A 10,607-nucleotide genomic window follows, 5' to 3' on the forward strand; every position below is an offset into this window, starting at 1 on the left:
GAAAGCTTATGCTCAAATAAATTGGTTAGTCTCTAAGGTGCCAAAAGTACTCCTTTTCTTTTTGCGAATACAGACTAACAGGGCTGCTACTCTGAAACCTGCTCTGTATAGTACATGCTGCTCATGAATAGTGCGAGTTGGCCTAATGTGCTATTACTCTTTTAATACCTCTTATCTTGGCTTTGGCTGGCATGATGGGGGAAATAGTTCAACAGGCTTCTACAGCTAACCACGTGCCCGAGACCCTCGTGCATCTCCCCTCTGCTCCTTCCCCATTGCCAACACAATTTCAGACAGGCAAGTCTCCTCTCCCACCACCCACACACGCTGTGTGAGGGGGAGGGAGGGAAGAGACTCAAAGACTTGCAGAGAGCACACGCCTTAGTAGAGCCCCATTGTTCAATCGTGTAGTAGTTACATGCTAAAAATATCGCCTGTGTGAGAGGGAGTCGTCCTCCAAACTGGGTGCCGGCCACAGTTCACGTCCTCTCTTACTCCTTCCTTCCACAGAAGCTTAGAAACTAGAGGTTATTTCTGGAAGAAAGGGAAAGGTGTTAGATCAGCCTCTGGGCACTGTACACTGCACAGTACAGTACACTGTTCACAGTACACTGCACCTGGGAGGTAGCTTTCTAGCCCAAGTCCAGAGACTTGTGGTTGCGGGCTCAAGTTAGCATCGTAAAAATAGCAGTGTAGATGTTGTGGCTCAGGCTGGAGCTCAGACACTCCCTCCCTCCGTCCTTCCTTCCCTCCCCCCCAGCTGTGGTGCCCAAGGTGCAAACTCAAAGCACTGGTTTTCAAACTGTGGGTCGCGGAATGGAAGGCGCTGGGTCGCGGGCGCTCTGGTGAGCACCGCCGACCGGGCTGTTCAAAGTCCCATCGGCGGTGCTGCCCGGCCAAGGCAGGCTAGTCCTTTCCTGTTCTGACACCGCGCTGCGCCCCAGAAGCAGCCAGCCGCAGATCCAGCTCCCAGGCGCAGGAGAGGGGGGCACGGGGCTCCGCATGCTGCCCCCTCCCCAAGCACTGGTTCCACTCTCCCAGCCAATGGGAGCCGGGAGGTGGGGGGGATGATGCCTGCGGGCGAGACCTGTGCAGAGCCGCTTGCCCACCTCCGACTAGGGCCGGACCTGCTGCCTGCCACTTCCAGGGCACAGCACGGTCTGTGGTGCCAGGACTGGCAGGAAGCCTGCCTTAGCACCCGCGCTGCACCGCTGACTGGGAGCCGCCCAAGGGAAGCCCGTCCCCCAATCCCCTGCCCCAGCCCTGAGCCCCCACAAACCCAGAGCCCTCTCCTGCACCACAGAGCCTGCACCCCCAGCCGAGAGCCCTGATCCCCTCCCGCACCCCAATCCCAACCCTCTGCCCCAGCCCAGAGCCCCCTCCCACACCCCGCCCAGCAGCCCTCACCCCTGCATCCCAACCCTCTGCCCCATCCCTGAGCCCCTCCCACACCCCAAACCCCTCAGCCCCAGCTCCGTTGGGTCACAGGCATCAACAATTTTCTTCAACTGGGTCACCAGAAAAAAAGTTTGAAAACCACTGGTCTAAACAGCTATTTGTAGTACAAGTCTGTGGACTCAGGCTGGGAGATTCACTCCCAGACACACCCTGCCACTTGCATTGTTTGGCAAATGCTGCAAAGCTATCTATTTCCATTTGAAAGCACATGCATGACTCACTCTTTGTGAAGCAGAGGGACAGAGGTTAAAGGGTTGGAGTGTGTGGAGGCTGGAAGAGGAGGAAGGGGAAATTAACCCAATTTATTTGTCCCCCCTAGTAACTGAAATCATTATGTAGCCATTAGTGACAATTATTTAGGAGTTTGATCCTCTCCACTAAATCAATGCTATGGTTTATTAATGGTAGCTTTCAGCTAGGCTGACCTTAACATTTCTTGCCAGCAATGCAAAAATATGTTACTGATGCACCATTCTTCCCTGCCAACAAATAAACAATTATGACTGCCTTGTCTAACCTTTCCCCATACACCTTGTCCCCAAGTACACACCCATTTAGTATTATTGTGAACAAACAATACAATCTGACCATGTGTCCCTGAAAACTGGCAATGTCCCTGTTTTCAGGATCTGTCTCAGTGGAGTTAATAGAAAACTGTTTTGTTCCAGTTGTTGTAAAACCCCCACAAACTGATTTCCTGGAGGAACCACTGGTCACCTGAGTGGCTGACATCACAGCAGGCTAGGGGAGTTCATATGGAATTCAGGGACTGCTCACCGGTCTATCATACAATAATGTTCCTACTCTGCCCTCCATGAAGTCTCCCACTGAGGATTCCCCTTGAAATTGTCCCTCCCCCTCACACAATCAGAACTCTGTAGTGTCTGAGACTCTGGGCATAGCTACATGTGAGGAGCCTGAATAGAGCTCCCTGCACCATCACCTGTTGGCAGATCCTGACTTACACTAGGAACCAGCATCCATGCTTCTGCTCACCTACCCCAGGCTGGGGGAACAAGCAACAAAGGGGAGCAAGAGGAAAGTCAAAGGACCAAGTGGATGTGACAGCAGGAAGAGGAAAAGGGGACAAGACGGAAACAAAGGGTAGAAGGAAGGAGTACAGAACACAGGAGAAAGTGAGGAGACAGAAAAATTTAAAACAAAAGTGCGAAAATATAGAGGAAGAAAGGGCCCGCAGCTGGCAAGGGGCCTCCAGCTGTGTGTATCTCCATGCCCCCACTGAAACCATCTCCTATGAACATGTGCTCCTTCAGAAGAAGACTCCCAGCTTTTCATTGTGAGAATCTGCTCTTTCTCTCTCGTATATACATATTTTCACTGTTTAAACCATCACTATTTCAAGCTATTAAATATTTTAAACATTTGCAGCTGAAAGTTTCAAAGGGGCTTTACTGATTGTTTTTAAGTCAATGGAAGTTGCAAGTGCTCCGGATTTACTTTTCACACTCAAGTGAGAACATTTTGGCCTTTGCAACTTTACCAAGGTCACAGAGTAGGTCAGCGTCATACCCACTGTCAGACCATTCTGTCAGCCATGCTACTGAGCTGCTTGCCTTGAGGCCAGAGTTCACACTGACTGTTCAACTGCAGACAGCCAGCTGACACGGAACGTGCCGGAACAAGAGTGCCGTCAAGAGTAGTCCACCTGTAGCGGTGTAGCTGTCCTCCCAGAAATCAAGGGACCTATCACTGTGATTTTACAAACCCTAATGCCCAGTGGCTGTTAGGACACGGTGAGGAGCCTGTGATGTTTAGGAAAAATAATCAGTTTTCAACCCTGGTGATGGTCTTACATTGCTTTATAGTTACAAGTCTATTTTTGCTAGCAAAAGAGGTAGAAACTTTGTTTTTTAAATGAGAATTTACTGGACATTTCTAAGTCCCCCAAATTAAGGAATTTTGTAACCACAAACCTGCAGAAGTTAGCGCTGTCTTTATAGACAGGATAGTAGCCATTATGCTAGCTGTTGGTGTTGAATGAAATCATCTTTGCAAAACGTTGTTGTTAACTAAGCAAATGAGACACCCCACAACCACCCTCTCATTTAGCATTATTAGTGCCTTTGTAAAATAAAGTATCATATAGACTATCCCCAAAACTCCCTCCGATGATGAGCCCCTTCCTTTATCTTGGGGATCTCTGCCCCCTATGGCACTAGATGCCATCGGAGCCTTGTGAATTCTGAGTGTCTATACTGCTGTCCAAACAGCAGATGTCAGATATACAGGAAGTCCATTGATTGGCCAGTTACGCCGTGTAGACTCTGATGTCGTCATGATTTGGAATTGGGAAGGTGTCACTGGGAATGGCCATTACCTTGTCCTATATCTATTCATACTCCTCCACTCAACAGCCAATATTCCAGTCTTACACAGCAGCTGTCATACAGCCTCAGAAATAATTGTTCCCCCTCTCCTCCTGCAAAAAAACAAAACACCCAAGTTGAGCTTCTAATAAAATAGTAGAGACCTACTTAAATCTTCAACATGGCATCCAGAATCATTATTAGGGCCTTACCAAATTCACAGCCATGAATGGCCCATTTCCAACGCTGGTCTTCCCCGTGAAATCTGGTCTTTTGTGTACTTTTACCCTATACCAAGGGTCGGCAACCTCTGGCACGCGTGCCAAAGACGGCACGAGAGCCAATTTTTAATGGCACCCCGGCAGACAGCAGCGTGCCACTAAAATTCCTGCCCGGCCCGGCCCGCTCTTTTCCGCCCACCGCTCTCTCCTTGCAGGGCAGGCAAGCTTCCCACTCCCCCAGCCTCTTCCCCCAGCGTGTTGGGTTCCTGCCCCTCCTCCTCCCTCCCTGCGGCCGATCAGCTGACAGCCCTTGCTATGGAGGAGGAGAGGGAAAAGCAGAACCACAGCATGCTCTCTGCTCCGGGGACCTTGGGGAGGGGGGTGGAATCAGGGCATATCCCCTCCAGCCCCCTGCCGTGAGCCGCTCAGGGCAGGGGGCTGGGAGCACCCCCATGACCCCAACCCACACCCCCAGCCCTCTGCCCTGACCCCTGCACCTCCCTCACACACCCTCAGCCTTCTGCCCTGACCCCTGCACCCCCCTCACACACACCCAGCCCTCTGCCCTGACCCCTGAACCCTCCTCACACACACCCAGCCCCGTGCCCTGACCCCTGCACCCTCCTCACACAGCCCCAGCCCCCTGCCCTGAGCACCAAACGGGAGCTCCTGCACACACACACCCCACATTCCCACCTACACCCCTCACACCAAATGGGAGCTGCCCAGGTAAGCGCTCCACACCCAAACCTCCCGTCCCAACCCTGAGCCCCCTCCCTCATTCTAGCTCCTGGCCAGACCCTGCACCCCAACCTGCTTCTTCACCCCCAGCACTGGTCTCAGCGCACTCCCACTCTCATCTCAGTGCAGAGAGAGGAAGAGAATGGCTAGAACCAGGGAGAAGGTAGGTACCTACTCCATGTGGACAGGGCTGGGACCCCAGACCGGCAGCAGGCTGAGCAGGGCTGGCAACCGGGACCCTGGCTGGCAGAAGCCGGCGGACGGAACCCCAGGCCGGCAATGGACTGAGCGGGCCGGCGATGTAAGGTCAGCATTTAAATTTAATTTTAAATGAAGATTCTTAAACATTTTGAAAACCTTGTTTACATACGACAATAGTTTAGTTACATAATATATAGACTTATAGAGCGAGACCTTCTAAAAAACATTAAAATGTATTATTGGCACGCGAAACCTTCAATTAGAGTGAATAAATGAAGTCTCGGCACACCACTTCTGAAAGGTTGCTGACCCCTGCCCTAAACTATACAGATTTCACAGAGGAGACCAGCGTTTCTCAAACTGGGGGTCCGGACCCAAAAGAAGGTTGGGGGGGTCGCAATGTTTTTGTAAGGGTGGTATTGCCACCTTTATTTCTGCGTTGCCTACAGAGCTGGGTGGGGAGATTGGCAGCTGTTGGCCGGGCGCCCAGCTCTGAAGGCAGCGTCCTGCCAGCAGCAATGCAGAAGTCAGGGTGGCAGTGCCATACCATGCCACCCTGACTTCTGCGCTGCTGCCTTCAGGGTAGGGTCAGAACCCCTACAGCTACAACACCATGACATTTCAGATTTAAATATCTGAAATCATGGAATTTATGACATTTAAAATCCTATGACCGTGAAATTGACTAAAATGGACCATGAATGTGGTAGGACCCTAATCATAATTCTATTATTTTACTCAGAATGTAAAAGAACCGTACAGCTTTAGCCAAAAGTGCAAAAAACAGGTAAAACAGAGAACCTAAGAAATCAATATCCAAAGCAATATTGCTGTTTCATAAACCTAATTAGGACTCTAAGTTCATAAGACAGACTCTCACATCATCTTAATAAAAAAAAGTACAAATTCTTACCTTTCCAGAGTCTCAGCTCTGCTAGAAACAAGATAGTCTCAGCAAAACCCAGAGAGACAAAATCATCATGCAGAGTAAGGCCTTGCCTATATTGGAGAGTTGCACAGGTGTAACATATCAGTGTTTGGAACCCATTTAGTAAAACTATTGCAAATCCCGGTGTAGACTCTTGTATTGATTTAGGAGTACCTTTTTATAACTTACCTTAAATGCGCTGCCAACTGATTTATGCTAAATTAAAAAAAAATTAAGTGAAATAAGAGTGCCCACACATTGGTTTGTGCTGGTTTAACTACATTGGTTTATATTCACTCTGTAGGGTAAACCAGTGCAACTCTCCTCTGTAGACAAACTCCAAAGTCATTTCTTTTTTTGTGAGTTAGAAAAGCTTTGGCCACTTCTAGGAAAACATATACTTTTTGCCCATGTAAAAACCCCAACAACTGCCCTTTCTATTTCTTGCTCAGGTTTTTATACTGCTGCCCATCACAGTAGTATCTGAGCTCCTACTACATAAAAGCAATATCAAAGACCTTAGCGGATTTCAGAGTTTCTTGCTTTTCCCACTTTTCAGGATCAAAACTCTGCTTGGGTAGGGATTTTGGAGGGGAGGATTGGTGGCAGTTTGGGAATGGAGGGGTGTATTCATAGTTCGAGCGTCACTTACAGTGGATAGCCTTTCTCAAAATGTCCACACTGCCTTCGGGAGCCTGCAGAAAGATTTGAAGCAATAGCTTTGAAAAGGGCAAGAACTGCTTCCATTCAACTAAAGCTGAAGTCCAATGATTACAGTTTAAATGTCAACATAATAAATTTCACAGAAACATTCTGCTACTTTGGGATTGAGGGCAGAGCTAAATAGACCACCACCATTTAGAAAGCATTTTTCTGCATCTCCCTTCTTTTGCTTTCCTTACTCTTCATTGTCTTTCCCTGCCCTCCTGCTTCCTCCACTCTCCCTGCTCTCACCTATGGTCAAACCTGTGCTGTTGGATCACCATTTCTTTTGCCCTGTTCTAAGTATCTCTTGTAACATACCTTTTGGCCTTCTCAATTTCACACATGATGTCTTGCTTCATTTACCAGCTCCCATAGCTTTCCATAACTATGGATCTTAGTTTCCTCTTGCTCCTCTATCATCTTGTACACCCTCATAGCTTTCATCTCATTGTAATCCCTCTGAGGTCAAAAGTCACCTAAAAGAAAGAAGAGCTAAAAGTGGCAATTCTTCAACAAAAAAAACTTCAAAACCAGACTCCAGCGAGAGACTGCTGAATTGAAATTAATTTGCAAAGTGGATACAATTAACTTAGGCTTGAATAGAGACTGGGAGTGGGGTCATTACACAAAGTAAAACTATTTCCCCATGTTTATCCCCCACCCCCCACTGTTCCTCAGACGTTCTTGTCAACTGCTGGAAATGGCCCACCTAGATTATCACTACAAAAGGTTTCCCAGCCTACCCGCCCCCCCCCCCCCCCCCCCCAGATCTCTCCTGCTGGTAATAGGTCACCTTACCTGATCACTCTCATTACAGTGTGTATGGTAACACCCATTGTTTCATATTCTCTGTGTATATAAATCTCCCCACTGCATTTTCCACTGAATGCATCCGATGAAGTGAGCTGTAGCTCACGAAAGCATATGCTCAAATAAATTTGTTAGTCTCTAAGGTACCACAAGTACTCCTTTTCTTTCTGAGGTCAACGTTAGTCTGAGTTGTGTATTGCATCATTCAAATTGTTGTGTATTGAAACCAGTTCAAGCCCCTCCCTTCTTCCAACATTAGGGTTGAATTTTAGCTTTGGGATAAGTGAGTAATGCTTCGCTAACTTCAGTAATATTGTGCTTGCTTTTACCGTAGCTGAATTTGGTACTAAATGCCTGAAACCATTAAAGTCAATGACAAAACTTACACTGACTTCCACAGTGCAGAATCTGGCCTTCAGTTACTAAACCATAATACACCAGAAACAAGACCATTCAAAGTATAAGTTGAAACTCCATTGCTAGTCTCTGTGTCCTCAACTCCAATTTCCTTGCTTCTAAGCGTTATGAGGGAACCTTTAGGTTATATTCTAAATTTTGAAACAAGAGGACTTGAGCATGCAAATCTTCACTCACCAAGATGACAAAAATCCATTTAATGGTACCACAATATTGTTCTATTTTTAAACAAATGGTTTTATTCTTGTTGTGTACAGGATTGGGTAGCTTTCCATTAAATAATTTGTGAGCCCTTTAGTGGCATTGGCTTCTATGGTTTAGAAACCAGCCAAAGCAGCAGTGAAGCTAGACCTTGCATGTTGTGTATTTAGTAAACATGGTCATTTGGATCCCACTGTTGTCCCTTTCGTTTCATTATGTTATGTTTTTTGTAGAAAAGCAAACACAATAATTGGCAACGAGGATGGGATCTTACCCCAGAAATACAGTGAAACAGAATGACTGCAAGAACCTAGTGGAAGTGAAGCTAAAAAGGAAAGCAAAAAGAACGAGGAGTACTTGTGGCACCTTAGAGACTAATAAATGTATTTAGGCATAAGCTTTCATGGGCTAAAACCCACTTCATCGGATGCATGCAGTGGAAAATACAGTAGGAAGATATACATACACACAGAGAACATGAAACAATGGGTGTTGCCATACCCACTATAATGAGAGTGATCAGTTAAGGTGGGCTATTAACAGCAGGAGAAAAAAACCTTTTGTAGGGATAATCAAGGTGGGCCATTTCCAACAGTTGACAAGAAGGTGTGACGAACAGCAAGGGGAAAATTAGCATGGGGAAATAGTTTTACTTTGTGTAATGACCCATCCACTCCCAGTCTTTATTCAAGCCTAATTTAATAGTGTCCAGTTAACAAATCAATTCCAATTCAGCAGTTTCTCATTGGAGTCTGTTTTTGAAGTTTTTTTGTTGTAGTATTGCCACTTTTAGGTCCGTAATCAAGTGACCAGGGAGGTTGAAGTGTTCTCTGACTGGCTTTGAATGTTATAATTCTTGACGTCTGATTTGTGTCCATTTATTCTTTTACGTAGAGACTGTCCAGTTTGGCCAATGTACATGGCAGAGGGGCATTGGTGACACATGATGGCATATATCACATTGGTGGATGTGCAGGTGAACGAGCCTCTGATAGTGTGGCTGACGTGATTACGTCCTATGATGGTGTCCCTTGAATAGATATGTCGACACAGTTGGCAACGGGCTTTGTTGCAAGGATAGGTTCCTGGGTTAGTGTTTTTGTTGTGTGGTGTGAGGTTGCTGGTGAATATTTGCTTCAGATTGGTGGGCTGTCTGTAAGCGAGGACTGGCCTGTCTCCCAAGATCTGTGAGAGTGATGGGTCGTCCTTCAGGATAGGTTGTAGATCCTTGATGATGTTCTGGAGAGGTTTTAGTTGGGGCTGAAGGTGATGGCTGGTGGCATTCTGTTACTTTCTTTGTTGGGCCTGTCCTGTAGTAGGTGACTTCTGGGTACTCTTCTGGCTCTGTCAATCTGTTTCTTCACTTCAGCAGGTGGGTATTGTAGTTGTAAGAACACTTGATAGAGATCCAGGAGGTGTTTGTCTCTGTCGGAGGGGTTGGAGCAAATGCGATTGTATCTTAGAGCTTGGCTGTAGACAGTGGATCGTGTGATGTGGTCTGGATGAAAGCTGGAGGCATGTAAGTAAGTATAGCGGTCAGTAGGTTTCCGGTATAGGATGGTGTTTATGTGGCCATCGCTTATTAGCACCGTAGTGTCCAGGAAGTGGATCTCTTGTGTGGACTGGTCCAGGCTGAGGTTGATGGTAGGATGGAAATTGTTGAAATCATGGTGGAATTCCTTAAGGGCTTCTTTTCCATGGGTCCAGATGATGAAGATGTCATCAGTGTAGTGCAAGTAGAGTAGGGGCATTAGGGGACCACAGCTGAGGAAGTGTTGTTCTAAGTCAGCCATAAAAATGTTGGCATATTGTGGGGCCATGCGGGTACCCATAGCAGTGCCGCTGATTTGAAGGTATACTTTGTTCCCAAATGTGAAATAGTTGTGAGTGAGGACGAAGTCACAAAGGTCAGCCACCAGGTTTGCCATGACATTATCGGGGATACTGTTCCTGATGGACAGGAAAGGAAAGGGCGTCCCTGCACCACTGAGACTGGAACTCAACTGCTCATTTCTGGGGGCGGGGGTGAAGGGGGCAGAGAGGGGGAAGGTTAAAAATGTCTCACTGTTTGGGGAAAAATGGACTTGTTTGATATCTCACCAGTATCGCGAGACTAGAACAGTACATAAGAGCAAATAGTAAGAATGAGGAGGCAAAGGTGGTGATTTTTCTGGGAGTAATGGGAGCTAAAATTTCTAATCTGCCACATCATTTATTACCTGCTGAGTGATGCCCGACATTGTGCCAAAGCTGCTTGGCATGAAAGGCAGGAGCTGACCCCAGTTCTTTGTGATAAAAATATGCACTAAAGTTAAGATGTAGAATGTAGAAAACTGTAATTTGACCCATCCTAAAGCACAGAAAAGAGACTTGACCAACCACAAGAAAAGAAATCAGTATGCTCTCTGCCATGGAAATGAAGGTGGAGACCGGAGAGTTATATTGGTAGGATGGTCCTTGCAATGATTGTGGATGAAAGTTGACCAAGAAGAAGGCCAAAGACTTGGGGGACATGGCCTGGATGTAAGCAAACCTCAGAGAGCCCAATTCAGATGACAGACAGGCATACAATCATGAGTTCTGGAGGAAGGCTATCAA

Source organism: Chelonia mydas, chromosome 4, assembly GCF_015237465.2.
Source record: "Chelonia mydas isolate rCheMyd1 chromosome 4, rCheMyd1.pri.v2, whole genome shotgun sequence".
NCBI classification, from domain to species: Eukaryota; Metazoa; Chordata; order Testudines; family Cheloniidae; genus Chelonia; species Chelonia mydas.